At 33.8% G+C, this 12,552-nt stretch overlaps 1 pseudogene; it reads left to right on the top strand.

Annotated features, from left to right (window-relative positions):
• Window positions 1–3,275: 3,275 nt before the first annotated feature.
• LOC111739406 lies at window positions 3,276–3,394 on the top strand (annotated as a pseudogene).
• The last annotated feature ends 9,158 nt before the right edge of the window (window positions 3,395–12,552 follow it).

Below are 12,552 nucleotides of genomic sequence, written 5' to 3' on the forward strand. Positions count from 1 at the left end.
CAGTATTCCAATATACTCAGGGGGTTGCAAAGATAAAGAATGAACTAGGATTTACTCTTATGGAGCATCTAAGTTTCTAGTTTCGTTCCTAAGAGTTCCCAAGAGTTGAATATCTAACTTCTCTCTGACATTACTAGTTCTGTTCTTTTGACCTACGCAAAGTACCAATCTTTCACGTGATAGTCCTTTGAGCATTTGAAGATATATGGGTCTTTTCTTCATCATGTGTACAATAATCAGTTTCTTTTTTTCCTACCTGTCACTTATATGATTTCTACGCCATCCACCTTCTTGCCCACTCTATCCTATCCATGATATAGTTTCTAAAGCCTTCAAGTGTCTACCATATTAGAGAATGTATGCTGTTAGTGCCATACATCTATCAATGTGGACAATGAATATAATAAAAAATTTGACCCTCAATACACTATTGTCTAATATTAAATTAATAGTCACCTAAAATTCAAAAGTCAAAAGATTTTTGACTAGATGTGTTGCCATGTAGCAATATCTGCCACTTTTGGTGCTTAGTGTTGTATTTTGCATTCTGTTGTTCCATCTTGCCAAGATCTCATAGATCATGATTCTGATATGAAAAAAATATTCACCATTATCTTCAAAACTTTTGACTAGAAATTTGGCAAGTAAGCAACTTTTGTTTTTATCTCATCCATTGATAAATCAAAGCCCAGTAAGAAAGTTATAGCATGCCATTTTCAACTTTCCTTTATGTTGACATTCACTTATTAATTATTAAATTTTGTGTCCAGTCATCTAAATCATTATGAGGCTTTTCACATTATTTTATAATCCATATTTGTCTTATTTTTCCACAGGAATATTATAAGACTTTTTCACTTGCTAAGTTATATGTAGATATATTATATTTATATTTCCTTGCCTCACCAGTTTAATACACTTTAAAAAAAAAAATTGATTTGAGATAGCTTGAATTACATCCTCAAAACTATTCGCACTTCTAAGGATTACTACTCTGTCCGAAAATTTATGAAACATGTATTTGATCAACTATAGTAGAATAATTTTCAGAAATGTCAATGTGCTTTTTTTCTTTACCTAACATTTTGTCAAGATTTTTTAAATAGCATTTGCTCTTACCTAGTTTTCGGCGTCTTTCGGTTTCTACCAATATTAAGTAGTATGTGTTTAGAAAGCTCATCTGCAAATTATTCCAATATCTTGGAGAATAACTCTGTAATGTTTCTTCAGAAACTGAACAAATATGTCAGATATAACAGCAAAAATTTGAGTTAATTTTTAGTCTAGAAATAGGTAAAGAAGGTCAACCCATTTGAAAGAATACATAAAATTCTGGCAGAAAAAATACTGTTGTGCCAAATTGCAGGAATATGCAAAAAGGAGACATAACCTCAGTTCCACAAGGGAGTTATGCACTTTAAATGCTAGTTACTAAAAGAAACTCTGACAAATTCTACATATTACCTCAAATGTGTTTTATTGGCAGGAAGAATAGTGGAGGAGCAGGCTACTCATAGCAGAAACAAGTACTGTGACATTTGCAAAACTTCAATATTTCAAAGGTTTACTAGTAGGCCGGAAGACATCTTTTTTCTTTAACAAGATGAGAATTCAAGGGAATAAATTTTAGAGGTAAGGGTACATGAGGGAAAGAAGGAGACAAATTTTTTGGAAGCTACTTTTGCAGCTGTGGACCTCTAGCTGCATGGCACATGTATGTACCAAGTGCGTGTTTGTGTTTGAGGTGACTATGTATATGTGTATTATAGAAAGTAGTGTGGAATAAAATGTATGTCTCATCATTATGTCTTATCAGAAGTCCATGAACTTCAATTTCCTTTGCCTTCTCCTTTCTCTAAAATGGTTCTTCTTACCAGTTTACTCCAAATTAAAGGTGTCATCTAGAAATGAAGGGACTTCCTTGCAGTAAGTAGTCAGAGCGTGTCATGAACAAATGAAAGGCAACATTTCACAAGAGAAATTGGGCAGAGCCACATGACACATCAACAATATGATTAGAATACACAAAAAAACTGTCACAAGTTTCTGACTACTAGAAAAGAAGTTGTGATATAAACATAGAGAATAAAAACACATATCCACTTTCTCCATCTCACTATAAATGACTAGAAAACTAATTTTTTTAAATGTATAGTAACAACTTTCAGACAGAAGATAATAGGCAGCAGAGTATTAAAATTACTGAAAGAAGGGGAAAATAAGGCAAGCTTTTTGATTGCCCTAGCTTACTACCTGGAGCCAGGTTTTAGGCCATAGCACAAGAAACTGAAATAAAGACTGGAGTGGGGGCAATGAGTTGAGAAGATAGTTATCAGAGCTCAAAGATGTCAAGAATGAGATTTTACAGAGCAGATTATTGGAAATAAACAGGAAAGAGCTTGGGAGTCTGCAAGAGGATCTCCTTAAGGCTTTGGCTGATTTGCCCATTCGTGGGGGAAAAAATATCCGAGAGTCTGGGAAAAGAACCACTGAAAAATAGTGAGAAAGCAGTTGGTTGAACAATTCCCAGAGTTTAAACGTAGGTAGAGATAGTTTTATTCCAACCAACGACAGAATAAAAACCTTAAAATACATTAGACAAAGAATAGAGTTTTTAGAAAGGTCACATTAAATAGTAGATCTAAGTTAGCTCCATATATAAAGCTGCTCTGGACCTATCACAACAAAATTAAAAGCCTTAAAGGGATCATACTTATCTAAGAGTACTTACCTGTGTGTCAGAATAAAATCCAACACTCTTTAAAAGTCTACAATAAAATTCAGTACCCAACAATGTAAAATCCATTATTTCCAGCATAGAAACGAAAATGATCAGATAAACAAAGAAATGGGAAAATGTGACTAGGAGAAAAATATAATAAATAGACTTAAAAATAATAGACACGGTAGAATTACTAGATCATAACCTGAAAAAAAAGCTCTTACGAATCTTATAAATATGTTCAAGGATATGAAGAACAACATAAACATACTGAGACAAGGATGAAAGGTACAGGAAACCTCTAGGTGTAAAAAATTCAATATCTGAAGTGAAAAATACACTAGATGGCATAAGAATAGATTAGACATTGGAGAAGAAAAGGTCAATGAACTCAGACATATAAAGAGAACTATTAAAAAAGAAAAAACAAATAAAAAGTAAAATAAAAAATAAACAGATTATCGGTAAGCTTTGTGACAATATCAATTTGTATAACATGTGTAATTAGAGTACGAAAAAAGAGTAAAGAGATGGAGCTCAAAAAATCTGAAGAGTTTACGGCCATACCACTCTGCACAAGCCCAATCCCGTCTGATCTCAGAAGCTAAGCAGGGTTGGGCCTGGTTAGTACTTGGATAGGACAACACCTAGGAAGACCAGGTGCTGTAGGCGTAAAAAAATTAAAATATAAGGGATTGTAAACTGACAAGGTCCTTGCAATCTATGAGGTCAACCAAGGGTTGCCTTGCAAAAAAAGAAAAAAAAAAAATCTGCAGATATAAAAGGTAAAACTTTTTTCAAATTTGTTGACTACTCTAAGCCTACAGATTCTAGATTCTCAATGAATCCCAAGCAAAATAAATAAACAGATGATGGATAGATGATAGGTGATAGACAGATGCATAGATTTATAGATATATAGATAGATGATCCACACCAATGCACATTCTAATCAAATTTATGAAAAGCAATCATAAAGAGAAAATCTTAAAAGCAGCCAGAGGAAAATACACATTATATATAAATAAACAAACAAACAAACAAACAAATAAGAACTACATCATACTTCTTAATAGAAAACATACAGGCGAGAAGACAATAAAATGATATAAAATTCTAGATAGAATTAAATGATAGAATGAATTAAAGTATTGGAAGAAAAAAAAAAAGCTGCCAACCTAGAATTGTATTCTCAATAAAAATCTCTCTGTAAAATGAAAGAAGAAAAATTTAAGATTTTATTCCAGACAAAAAAGCCAAGAGATTTATTGCCAGAAGAATGGGCCTACAAGAAATGTTAAAAGAAATTCTTCATACGGAAATATAATGATACCAGGCAAAACTTGGAAATAATAAATATGCTGGTAAATACGAAATTTTTTTTCTCAATTTTCAATTTCTTCAAAAGATACCTAACGTTTAAAGCAATGATAACAACAATGTATCTTGGAGTTTAAAGCATTTGAAGAAGTAAAATGTAGGACAATAACACAAAAGATGGCAGGCAGAATTTGAACAATAGTATTATAAGCTTCTAACACTACATGCAAAGTAGTATAATATTTGAATGTAGATGGTCATAAGTTAAACTTTAAAGAAACTATTAAAAATAATCCAAGTGGAATAGCTAACAAGCCAATACTAGAGATAAGAAAGAGAATCATAAAAATTACTCAATCCAAAAGAAGCCAGGAAAGGAAAAACAAAGGAATAAAGAACATTTAGGAAATGTAGAAAATAAATGATTAGAGGATAAATTTAACCCAAATCATATAAACAATTATATTAATTATAAATAGTCTGATGCTTCAAATTAAAAGGTAGAGATTGTCAGATTATGTTTTTTTAAGAAATCAAGATACTAGCATACATTTTAAAAATGAATAATCAAACTAAACGAAGTTCATAGACTTCATTACTTAAGCCTTCTTGAAATTTTCTCAGGTTACTAAATAAATAAATCAACCCTCAAGTTAAAATACAAGAATAGTAATGAAGGAGGAGGTTTGAACTGTTGTTAATTAAAAACATAGGGGACACAAGATTTACTCTCAAATTGTTTACTAAATAATTTTTCTGTATTATATATGTGCATTCAATGACAAAAATAGAGAAAAATTGAAAGAGAAAACAATTTGAAGCTTATAGAAATGTGTAAGTAAATAGAATAATATAATATGTTAAATATAAGTATAGAGGTTATTTTTAAATTTTCCATTAAAAAATATATAGAAAAGTCATATCTGAGGTCATTTTTAATCATTCATCATGTGAAACTGATAAGTTTTGTAGGCAGAAACTACGTTCATTCTAAAGAAATTAAATAACATATGAACTCTATGAAATAATAAATGGAATATTAGCTGATAAGAAAATACATTAAAAGGAAAAGAAAGCTCAGAAACTAATGTCAAAATTTAAAGAAAGTACTCCTTTTTTCTGGTTCCACATGCAAGGAACTTAGAAGTTCCAACTCTGTCCTAGCAAGTGAAAAGCTGAGCAGACTGAAAAATTAACAATTCTTAAATTCAGAAGAGAGAGGAGTACACAGAGCAAATTATTTCCCCCAAGATTGGTGAAACAGGCAAATACAGGGAGTCATGGCTGACCTGAGCAGAGACACCGGAGTGGTAACTGCCATCGGAAGGTTATAGGAAAAACTGAGCTGGAATTAATGAACTCCTGGAGGTTCAGTGTGGGCAAGTCTGAGAGTGAAAAACTCCAGGAGAATCCACTCAAAGGAGGGCTCCACGCTATTGCAACTTTTATTTCCAGGAGCTGGACCAGGTATTCACAGTATATATTAGAGGAAAAAAAACCCATGCTTCAAACAGGGGGAGAGGAAAAGGAACCATTTTGAAACATGTCACAGCATTCTGTTCTTCTTAACAAGGCCTGCTCTCAGGAGAAACTAGTTAACCAGAGCTTAGCCTGCTGGGGGTATTATCAGAGCCTAACAAACCTGAAAACTATGGGTACATTCCCCCACTGCTTTTTTTTTTTTCCTTTTTTTAGAAAATCAGAGACTTCCAGATGACATAGTCACTTTTCCCCTTTAATTTTCATAATTTTCACTTATCTAATCAATTCTTCATTGTTGGTCAAAAGTACTATTATGGTCTGAATGTTTGTGTCCACCCAAAATTCACATGTTGGAATCCTAATGTGCAAAGTATGGTGTCAGGGGGTGGGGCTTTTAGTAGGTGATTAGTTCATGAGGGTGAACCTCTCATAAATGGGATTAGTGCTTCTATAAAAGAGACCCCACCGTGCTTCTTAGCCCCACTCACATGTGAGGACACAGTGAAGGTTCTAGAATATGGAAGAGGGCCCTCACCCAACCATGCTGGCACTCTGATCTCAGACTGCTGGCCTCCAGAACTGTGAGAAATAAATTTCTGTTGTTTATAAGACACTAAGTTTATGGCATTTTATTACAGCAGCCCTAGTGGACCAAGTACATTCAATAAAATAGTTTTCCTTATCACTTTGACAGATATAACCAATGCTTAGCATTTGAGTAGATGAATGTTCATATAACTGAAAGTCTTCTTCACCTCTGTATTAAAATAGTCATTCACTTTATGATGCATGCTTCTTAGTCTAAGCAGTCAGAATAAGAACTATGGTAAAAGTTGTGTTGGTCCTAAGGTGCTATTTTTATTATTATAGTAATAAAATATTAAACAGATAAGTCACCATTCCTAAAACTTCTGAGTTTTTAAAAAACTTAGTAAACTTCCAAAAGCTGAAAGACAATTTCATTTAAAAATAACAATACGTTTTATTCTTCTGAAAAAATACTTACCACAATTGTAATTACAGTAGTCCCCCTTATCAGCAGTTTTACTTCCCTAGTTTTACTCCTGCAGTCAATTGCAAGCCAAAAGTATTAAATGGAAAATTCCAAAAATACACAATTCATAAGTTTTAACTTGCGTGCTGTTCATAGTAGCATTATGAAATTTCCCACCATCCCGCTCTGTCCAGACTGGGATGCGAATCATCCCTTTGTCCAATGTACCACTACTATATATACAACCCACTCGTCAGTCACTTAGTAGCTATCAATTATCAGATCGACTATTGTGGTATCAATAGTTCTCGTGTTCAAGTAATCCTTATTTAACTTACGAATGGCCCTATAGTGGGATTAGTGACACTGGAAATTCGAATATGCCAAAGAGAAGCCATAATGTGTTCGTATAAGAAAAAAAAAAACAATATATATAGAGTTCAGTACTATTCACAGTTTCAGGCATCCACTGGGGAGTCTTGAAACATATGCCACATGGATAAGAGGAAATGACTGGACATATTTTATTTATTTATTTATGATTTAAATTAATTAATTATTTTTGGGGGAGTGACATTGGTTAACAAAATCCAGTAAGTTTCGGGTGTACAATTTAACAATAAAGTGTATATATATTGCATTTGGTGTTCCTCTCCCATAGTTAAGTTTCTTTTTGTCACCATATATTGGACCCCTTTTACTCCATCTACCCTTCCCCTGCATATATTTTATTTAAATAACTATTTGTTTAATAATTATTTCTCTCCTAGACGGTAAGAATTCAGAAGGGGTATCACATAAATTTTGGGATTTTTTACTCCAGTAATGCCCAGAATGTACTTGGAACATAGTATGTGTTCAAAATATTTATTCACTAACTTGCAAATTAATAATGTCTATAATCACTGGCTCTGATGGTGTCATGTTCTTATCTCTAAACCTGCCATGGGCAAGAACAAGGTGAAGATGAAGGATGGGAAGCACTAACAAATTTAGGTAACTGTCACATGCTTCATCCTTGAAACCATAAGGTCAATCAACTTCAATAAAAGCTCATCTCCTGGGAGCAGAAAAAGATTAGTATCTTGTTGGGGATTCTTTAAGAAGCCAACCCTCAGGCAAAGATTCAAGTGCAAATAGTTATTTGGAAGGTGATCTTAGGAAATACCGATGGAGAAGTGATGAGATTATTTAGAAAGGGAAGGCAGCCAATAAGTAGTAACTAATTGAGCAAGTCGTCACTTTTGGTCACTGGAACCGAATCCTACCGGGAAACTCTGGTTACCCCATCTGAGAGAAACAGGAAATGTACACTCTAACTCCCATCAGCCATTAACTAAGACACACTCCTCAAGAGTTAATTCCGCAGGACTCTGTCCTGCCAGACACACAGACAAAAAGAACCCTGGAGACCAGAGGAAGCCCCTTAGGCAGAGATGTAGGTGCTAGCACGTGGAAGTTGGGCCATCATACACTGAGATGGTAAACTACAAGGAGACATGTGCTGAGCACCAACAGCATCTACTACAGGTGGCCTTTTCAAAGCAAAAATAAGGTTTAATTGCCTTAGTAAGGAGAATGAAGCCTGAGCAGCAAAATAAGTGAGAAATCACATTGCCTCTCTCTGCTAAACACCTGAATTTGACCTTTGGTGTCAGACTATAAAGCAAACACTAACTCCATTGTTCCTTATGAGAAACTATGATATAATCATTGACTTGAATGCAAATGCTTTTTGGCTAAATGGTGGAGTGTTCTCTTTAGTAATATAAGTTGTATTTGAGCTGACTCTGAGAACTACTGCATTTTGTTTGGGAAAATTATGGTAAGGACCAGAACTTGTATCTTTTCTCTAAGGAATTAGACTTCATTGCATTCCCATTATAGTCATGGGGGAGTTGGGCCTCCCAAAAGAATATGAGGACTTGGAAGTCTATCTTTAAATTAGGCTAGTATTCAGAGTCATCTTTCTGAAACTGATGGCAGTAGGTCATGAACACAGGGGATGGCTGGCATGTCACATGGCACTCCTAGTAAAATGAAAAATTGCTTGTGGATCAAGGGCTAAACTTAGAATCAGTTCTATTACAACAAAAGTAAAAGCTAATTGCTTTTATCGTTTTCTACACATGAGATGCAGTAATACATTATTACATTTAATATTATCTATATCTTTTTAAGGTAAGCATTTTTTTTATTCCCATTTGTATTTGTTTTCTACCACAGCAGTAATGAATTACCAAAAACTTAGCCACCTAAAACAACCAAATTTTATCTTCGTACAGTTCTATACAGGTCAGATTGTCTAGGGGAAAATCTATTTCCTTGCTCATTCACGTTATTGGTAGAAATCAGTTCTTTGTAGGTATAGGACTGATACATCAATTCCTCAGCTCTCCACTAAAGGAAGTTCCCCACTCCTAGAGGCCACATATTTTGTGGTATTGGTCATCTTCTTCCATATGCAAAGCCAGCAGTGTGGACTGAGTTCTGCTCATGCTTTGAATCTCTAGTCTTTTCTTCTGTTGCAACTTTCTCACTGAATTCTGTCTCCCTCTTCCACTTCTAAGGGCCTATGTTACTATATTGGGCTCATCCAGATAATCCAGGATAGTTTTCCTATTTTAAGGTCCATACTCTCAATTCCATCTGGAAAATTCCTTTTGCATGTAACAGAAACATAATCACAGTTTACAGATTAGGGCATGAACATCTACGGGGGAGGGCGGGGCAACATTATTCTGTTTACCAGAGTACATGTTCTGGCTCCAAAAGATTCTTGTCTACCCCACATACAAAATACCTTATGTGGACAGTGTCATTATTATCTTTCTATGCCAAGAGCCTTGGACATTCTTGACACTCAAGAAATTAATAAATAATCGAATATTTTTTAATTTTTGTTTTGAATATTGCACTTCATGAAACAATACCGTCTTAGCAGTGTTGAAAAACTAACACATTAAGTCACTGGTATTTACACATGAATTAATCAGATAGTTTCTTTTCAGATTAGGTGCCCAGACACTGAGGAGAAATAGAAAATCAGAAAGAATGGTCACTAAAATGGAAATTAACATGAAAGAAAACAATAGCCTTGCTGAATTTTCCTAGGGCCTCCTGGAAATAAAACTAATGTGTTTTTAAATCAACGTAGTTTCAATCTGTGGAAACTTTATGGTTTTAGTACAAACTTTACACCACCTCCAGGGATTTAGAAGGGGAACATAAAATTATTTTTTTCTTCCCTAATGACTTTTTCATATTCTCAGTTACCCAATCTGAAACCAAGTCTTATTGATTTTACTGCAAGAAGTCTGCTGCATCTGTCCCCTTTCTATTCTCATTGTCATTCTGCTAGTTGAAATACTCTCACAGAGACTAGTAAAACAACTTCATAATTTGTAGATTTGCCTCAAATTTCATTACTTCTAATTCGATGCCCACAATATGACCCAAATTCTTTTTCTAAATTATTGATCTGATTATGTCATTCTCCTGCTGAAAATCATTCAATACTTCTCCAGTTCCCTAAGCATGCAATTGAAGGATTTTCCAACCTTGTTTTAAACTCCACTTAGAGTTCAGGCTTTAGACACCAATAGACCTGGTCCAAGATTCCAGTCTCATTATTTATTGATTAGGTGGTATTGGGCAGGTCACTTAACATCTCTAAATGTAACTTTCTTATTTATATGAATGATACAGTACAGAGTTTTACCAAGAGTTTGAGATATATGTCAAGCTCTTGGTACCTAGAAAATGTTTAATAAATTGTAATTATCAGAGAAACCTTTATAGGCTCACTCCCCTGAGCTGATCATTATGCACCCCAAATTGTAGCTGAATTGGACTGACCTTATTGTACTGAGAAAGATATCCGTATTTTTATGCCTCCAAGCTTTGTTCATGCAACTGTTTTTTTACTTTATCTAAAACCTTTTTACTCATATTTTAAACCTGGCAAAATTCTGTTTATCATGTAAGACACAGATGTTTACCATCTCTCTGAAGACTTCCTGATCTCTCTTGGTCCATGGGACCAATCATTTTCACCTCCATGCTTCTGTTACATGTCTTTTAAACCATTAGTATTTGTCACCTGTGTCACAACTTACTGTGTGAGTTTTTTTCTCACCATATCATGAGTTTCCTGAGCCAGGCCTGTTGTCTTACTCATATGGTTTCATCACTCCCAAGTGCAGTGCTGGACTTGGGGTTGGTGCTGAGCAAATATTTGTGGAATTGATCGATATAACATTACCTAAAGTGAGAGTGTTGATGCTGGTCTGTGAATCTTCTCCCATGGCCAAAAAAGTTAATCTAGTCATTATTCATAGTATTTATTATTACTATTATTATAAATTATTATCTTGGATTCCCTTTCTTCAAGTACAATAGGCTAAATACTCAACAATTATGACTTTCCTAGAGCTTTCTGCACAAGCAAATTCAATATTTTATTCATATTTTCTTCCTTTAACCAAATGCCCATATTAAAATGTATACATGTAAGTAAATATGAATAGTGGTATTCTTATGGACAATTCTATGATAAAAGAAAGTTAGATGGCAGAAGGATTTTGGTCAGAAGATACATTTTATAAGTAATCTTCTAAGGGCTTATTTTAAACAACGCTAAGGGGAAAAATTATTTCAAACACATGAAAAATATCTCTCCACTGTCCCTCTAATGGATGTACTTTAAAGAAGGCCAAGGGGAATTTTAAACTCTACATACATTTTATGAACATTCAAGTGAGTATCTATGACTAATCTCAAGTGCATTTGAATAAAAAATAGAACAATTTTGATATTGCAAGTTGAATTATTAAGTAAAAATATTCAGTTATCAGATAGTTAATTAAGTGGAACTGACTGTATTCATTAAAATATTTGTTCCAAACAAATGTATTTAACATTCAGATATTATGCAGAATAGGTGACAATTGCATATCTCCATGGAGATCAATAATGGGATTCAGATCATTGTGTAAAGAGTCTGCAAGTTTAATGCAGAGAGAATGTCATTATTATTTCTCTCTTAATGATGGTCATTATGCGCAAACACTGATTGAATTCCATTTGTTACCTGCATTTGAGCTGAGAGGAATAATTACAATTTAAGTGTCTCCATTAAAATTCATAAAAGAATATGAATGCAAAAATTATACTTGAAACTGACAAAATATACTTTGAGGATATAAATTGTGTTTTCTGATAGGCCTCTTAAAAGTATTAAAAATAGCTTCATTTTAATAAGATGACATGTAAAGATCATGTGTTATCCTCACCTTTATGTTAATTTCAATGCTGCAATCCATGACTAACAATAAAAAGTAAAGAAATTAACTTTTAAAAAGTAAAATCAATTAAACAATGTGCCAGTTATTACACATTATTGAGGACTGGGTTATAGTCATCCTTCTTAAAAAAATGTTTTTAATTGCTTTATATTAAAATTATATTCTCTCATTCTATACAACAGTGATATTTTTCTACCACCTACCACTGTTGGTAGCTAATAGATCCAAGGTTTAGAATGATGAAAATTAAGTGTGCTGTGTTCTCTTTTGTTTGGCATCTATTTCTTTTGACCTGCTGTGCACTGCTCAGCATCTAAAATTTCAGGTGCTAATAGTTATTACGTTATGGGCCACACTAAACCAGATTTATCAGTTGATTAACTTGCATTTTTCCCACAGAGAAGTGAAACATACTAAGATGTCCTGCCTTTTAGTGGCCTAAGTTCTTTAAGTCTGATAGGAGAAGGGTTAGTATTTAATGCTGGAGAAGCTGCAAGAGAAATAATGGCATGGGGTTGTGAGGCCTTTAGGCTCTCATCAAGTTTGGAAAAGCATCTGAAGGGAGAAATGATGTTTTCTTTCTGTACCAGACCCTCTTCCCTAACTCTATGTCACAACTTCAAATTGTAGTACCTTGAATTTAAAGTATTTGTATTCTACAATGACATGTTTTTATTCTATTAAGCAAAAATAAGTAAGTCATAGAATTTTTGCCTGTGGAGAACTTT

Source organism: Pteropus vampyrus, unplaced genomic scaffold (genome assembly GCF_000151845.1).
Source record: "Pteropus vampyrus isolate Shadow unplaced genomic scaffold, Pvam_2.0 Scaffold2, whole genome shotgun sequence".
Classification (NCBI taxonomy): Eukaryota; Metazoa; Chordata; class Mammalia; order Chiroptera; family Pteropodidae; genus Pteropus; species Pteropus vampyrus.